Source organism: Durio zibethinus, chromosome 14 (genome assembly GCF_047325235.1).
Source record: "Durio zibethinus cultivar Kanyao isolate XHJ-2024 chromosome 14, ASM4732523v1, whole genome shotgun sequence".
NCBI lineage: Eukaryota > Viridiplantae > Streptophyta > Magnoliopsida > Malvales > Malvaceae > Durio > Durio zibethinus.
In genome coordinates this window covers 8,422,858-8,429,124 of record NC_143175.1, presented here as the reverse complement: position 1 = coordinate 8,429,124, position 6,267 = coordinate 8,422,858, and positions in this window count along the sequence as shown.

Below are 6,267 nucleotides of genomic sequence, written 5' to 3'. Positions count from 1 at the left end.
AGCGGGCCATGCATGTTGTCAATCGGGGTGCATCGCATGGGCAGTGGCCCGGCCCCAAGCAAAGTGGCTCAAGCTTGGCGCTCTATCGTCTACCCTAGATTTAAGATATTGTCTGGTGTCATTATAAAGATTAGCATAATAATTTAATAGAGGTAATTTTATTATTAAAGTAATTTCATCATTCGTGATTAAAAATTATTTTGTTTAATTAAAAATCATTAATTTTTAAATAATTAAAATTATTGTTTTTTTTTTTGCCCGACACTTTATTTAGTATTACTATAAATCAAATATTATTTTACCAACCTTTTCTCCACAAACAGAACATAAGAATTGTTAAGTTGCCCTACCACGGATCTCAGGTGGCCTGCCTTAACGAGAGAAGAAGCCAGCCAGTTGTTACTGCCGGTTACCGAAAGCAACATTGAGAAGGCCCTCTGGTCATTAAAACCCTTCAAAGCTCCAGGGCCGGACGGTCGCCATCCTTTCTTCTTCCAACAATGCTAGTCGAAAGACAAACAGAAGGCCTGTTCTACAATCCTGGACCTCTTCAAAATTGGCGAGCTCTAGGAAAGCATCAATGAGACGCTAATCACATTGGTCCCAAAGAATAAGTCACCCTCATCTATCAACCATTACCGTCCCATTAGTCTTCTCAATACTACCTACAAAATGGTTGCCAAGGTGCCGGTCCATCATCTAAGACCTCTTCTTGAGAAACTCGTATCGCCCCTGCACGGAAGTTTCGTCCTAAGAAGACAGGCAGTGGACAACGTGATCATCGTACAATAAGTCATTCACTTTATGAAAAGGAAAGAATGGGGGCATGGAGATATGCTTATTGAAACTGATCTTGAGAAAGTCTATTATAAACTTGAATGGGGTTTTATCAAGAAGGTTCTTACCTATTTTCAATTCCCTGGGGAATGGATAAACTTGATCATGAACTGCATTACTACTTCAAGCATGGCCATTGTGGTCAATGGGGGCAAACTCAAGAGTTTCCAGCCAACTAGAGGAATCCGCCAAGGTGATCTTCTTTCTCCCTATATATTCATCCTCTGCATGGAGTTCCTTAACCTCATAATCCAGGAGGCCTTTGAGGAAAAACTATAGAGGCCAATTAAAGTTTCAAGAAGAGGACCTCACCTCTCTCACCTGTTCTTTGCTGATGATTTAATCCTTTTAGCTAGGACCGGCAAAAGGTCTATGAGCACAATTAAAAGGATCCTCGAGAGCTTCATGGTCGAATTTGCAGCAAAAGGCTGGATCATCTGCCAACAGTGTGCTACAATGGCTGGATTTTGGAGCAAATTCTCTTAGCAAAATAGATTTTGAGCTATTTATGATGTTCTTTGGTCCAATTGGAATGGTCGACACTTGGAGGTAAAGGAGAATAAGTAGCTGAATGATACAAGCATTCATTGGCTGTCACTTATCTGGAAGAGCATCACAATGCAAGACCAGCTATCAAATTTCCAGGGGACACATAAAATGGTTGGCTCCTCCCAGAACCCACATCAAAGTCAACTTTGATGGAGCAATGGATTGTCAGCTTAAAAAAGGGGGTATTGGTGTAGTGATAAGAGACCATAGTGGACAAGTGATAGGGGCAGCTGCAGGGAACGTGAAACTGGTGACTGATGCGAATATAGTAGAAGCGTTAGCTGCTGTTAAAGCACTGGAAATGGCTGCTCAGCTGGGATCTATACAGATAATTGTGGAGGGGTATGCACTGAGTGTAATCAACAGTTTGAGGAAGGATGAAGAGGGGCTTTCATACATTGGGCCAATAATACAGGATGGCAGGAAATAGAGTGGATAGCACACATTAAGAGAAGGCAATGAAGCAGCACATGTGCTAGCCAGGAAGGGACTATCATTAACGGAAGAGCATCTCTTGGGTAGAGGAAACTCCTGATTGTATTAGATCAGCTGTGTTATCTGATGTTATCTGATGTTACTAATATTATAACATGAATATAATCTTTTTATTTACTTAAAAAAATGATAATCTAATAATCATAATTTTTGAGATGATAGTTTTATACTAAATATCACTTAAGGTTGTATTAAACTTTCTAGATGGGCTCGGTCCACCACACCGTATTATAATATTTAAAAATGACAATGAGTTGAGATGAAACAAATTTTTATTTGTTTTAAAATCGATTTGATTTTATATAATAAAATTTTAAACTTAATTTGATATTAAAATATTATTTTTTATAACAGATTCATATATGAATAAAATTACAATTGACTCAAAATTAATTAAATATTTTTAATATAAAATATTGTTTTTAATATAAATATAAAATTAAATAAATATATAATTAAATAAATAATAAAAAATATTATATATATATCGAGTCAGGTGGAGTGAAATTATCTAAAACTTGCTTCGATCTTGATTTTTTTAATAAAAAAATCAATTCAATCCAATCTAAAATTCAATTTAAAATTAAAAAAAAAATTAACTCTATAAAATTAAATAGGATAAGAACTCAACAAATTCTAAGTTGAATTACCAACATGGTATCTAATGATATCCTAGATGATCCAAAACAGCTCAAAGTTATGGGATTATCTTGGCATGGAGGTAGGAATAGAAATGGACGGATTAAATTTAGGTACTCGATCTTTGTTACAGTTTTTTACTATTTATAAATCATTACAAACAAGTTTTGAATAATAAAACCAATAATATGTTATACGATTTCGAGCAAAGTCATAAATAGCTATATAAATATAAAAAATATTATATATGTATCAAACGCAGTGGTAATTTAAAGTTCAGATTACATCGGGATAAAATCATTTCGAATTTGATTTTAATTTCGATTAGTGTAACATTGATAATGAAAATTTATATTTTTAATATTGTTTAGATGACAAACACATGGCATTTGGAGAGAATCTCAAAACCCCAAGATTCAACTATTTGTCAAAAAGTTCAGTTTCCAAGTAGAAGTTCTTGCTGAGCTGCTGTGGCGTGGTTATTGGGCTTTGTAAAATCTTGGCAAATTCCCAGTAAGACTCACGTAATTACTTTTAAGTATCAAGTGAATGAAAAATGAAATATTTTTAAAATTTTAAAAATTATGAAAATTGAAAAATTTTAAGAAAAATTGAAAATTTTTTAAAATTTTTTGAAAAATTCAAAAAAATAAAAAATTCTTAATATTTACAAAAACTAAAAAAAATTGAAAATAAAAAAATCTAAAATTTTTTAAAAATTTTGAAATTAAAAAAATCTATTTTTTTTTAATCTAAAAATTTATAAAAATTCTTGAAAATTAAAAAAATTAAAAAATTTTCAAAAATTTAAAATATTCTAAAAAATATTAAAAATTTAAAAAAGTTAAAAAATTAAAAGTTAAATAAAAATCCAAAAAAATCTAAAAAATTCATAAAATATATAAAAAAAAATTAAAATTGTAAATTATAAAAAAAAAAAACAAAATTTTCATAATTTTTAAAAAAAAATTTACAAATTTTTTAACAATTTTAGATTTTTTCAAAAAAAATTAGATTTTTTATTTTCAATTTTTTAAGTTTCAGTGATTTTTTAATTTTAAGATAATTTTATTTTTATTAAAATTTTCATTTTTATGAATTTTTCATAATGTATTTGAATTTATTTGGATTTTTTATTAAAATTTTAAGCTTTTTAAAAGTTTTTAAGTTTTCTTAAATTTTATTTTTTAAAATATTTAGTTTTTTAATAATTTTTAAAAATATTTCATATTTTAAAAATATTTTTAAATTTTTGTGAATTTTTGTAAACTTTTTAAATATTGACATGACCATTAATGATATAATACTAATTGAACTTTTTGACACGTATTAGCATCTTATAAGATATTTATGCTACATCAATAAAGATATTTATGTCATATCAATAAGTTGATTAACGATATTAGTCTCAAGTATCAAAGTAAATAATGAAATAAAAACTGGAGTACTAAATTAAAAATTTTATTTCTTTAGGTCCTAAACTAATAAAAAATATATAGTACATGGACATTTTTATATTTAACCTTTATTTGAGTTATGGAAGAAAAGTGCATATGGGTAATGTTAAATTTCAGCATAAGGTATCAATTTATTTTCAAAAATTTATGAGTTTCCAATTGTAGATACTTGATGTTTGTTATTAATATTTTATTTTTTAAAATTTCTCTAAAGTTGTTGAAGTTAAGGATAAGTCCAAACAAGTGATAAGGTTATTTCAGTGAACATTATTTTATAAAACAACCATTTATAAAACAATTTTTTCATAGAACAACTGTTGAAGGAACAACTATTCAAAAAATAATTCCTTCATGAAACAACACCTTCGAAGAATAGCTATTCTCAAAACAATTTCTTCAAGGAACAACACCAATATCTTTACCGAAAACTCTTTCATTAAAAATTATTTTATTAGGAATTATTCCATAAAAAATATTTCACCGAATGTTATTTTATCAAAAGAAAAGTGAAAATAACTCTAGAATATGACAAAGTTTTTGGGTTAATTCTACTATTAAAATGTTCTAGAAAATTTGGTTTAGTGGATCAAATATGAAGATAATTCAAAGGTTTCCTTTTAACTTTTCACTGAAATGTGAATGCTTCTTCCTTTCTTTCAAAACATACAGTGAACTTTTATATTTACTATACCTATCACTAAAAGTTAATTAAACTTTCATTAACAAATACATTAACGCCTTTTGTAATAGCCAATTCTTTCATTATTCACTATTATTCATATTTAATATATTAACACCTTTTATACCTGTCAATTTCACCATTATTACTATTCAATACTCAAAACATATAACTTTTATTCTTTAAACCTATAAGTAGGAGTTTCCCCAGTTCATAAGGAGACATTTGGAGACTTTTAGGAAATTTACTCAATTTTCTTGACAATTATTTCTTCCTAAATCCTTTTTTCAGCCTTATTTTCTTCTCTACTCAACTTTGCTTTGCCACATATTATTGTACTCAACACTTTAAGGTCTATTCTAATCTTTATTTCCATCTCTTCCTAGCATATCTTGCTTTACTTTTTTACAATGCTTTCTCACCTCAACAAAGAATCCTTTTACATTTTGATGACTCCACTAGAGATAAGTGATTACATTGGGTAGAACTTCACTAGAGACATAATATGAGCAACTCTACTAAATATAAAAAATCCTAATACCACAAAAATACTCAATGGTGGAGCAATAATCTAGTTAGAATGTTTATTCTTTCATATTATAAGTTTAATCAATTACAAATATTTTAATTTTTATCTTTTACTATTCTCAACTATCTAAGCATTTCTTTACTACTATTATTTAATGCATACATATTTAAGAATTTCAATAAATTGAAAAAAAACTTAACGTGAGAAAAATGAAAAATATGTATTATTTGAACAAATACCTATTCTAATGCATACTCCTTTATCAAATATTGTAAAAAAGATGAAAATGTTTGTTAAAACTTTTTTTTAATTGTATATGAGATTAATCTTCAAAACCAAATTGAGATACAAAGTAGACATGGCTGGTGTGTCGATACACTTTTATTGACCATAATTTAATAGTTCATGCTATGAATCAAATTAATATCTTTGGTACAAAGTTGAGAAAAAAATTATATTTTTAATACATAATGGAGTCACTCCTTGGCCACAGCTTTAATGCTCATTTTTTTGCAACTACTTTATTGTTAATACTTACAATCAAATGAACCTCTTCAGTTCCAAGTTAAGAATCATCTTTTTTTTTTATATATAAATTGAAAATTGTTCTTTAGTCACAACTATATCACTCATTCTCTGGCTATAACTTTATTATTTATACTTGCTATCAAGTGAGTTCCCTTAGTATTAAGTTTTGAATTATTTATCTTATAAATTGAGAACATAATTATTGGACACAACTTTATTGCTTATTTTTTTGCCATAATTTCTTAAATACTATGATGTAAATCATTTCTCTTGATGCTTTTTGGCTACAGCTTCATTGTTTTTATTTGGATTTAACATCTTATTTGTATTAAGTTGAAAAGTTATCTCCCTAATATAAAGTTGAGAGTTCTCTTTGACCGTGCACACAATTATATTAGTGTTACTATTATACACCTTACCTACTTTATAAGTGGAGGTATTACAATTATAATGAAATGCTAATACTATTAAGATTTTTTTAACATCAAAGTTGAAAAATCTCTCTAGTACTACATCTTATACATATTATTATATCACATATTTTTTATATGCTA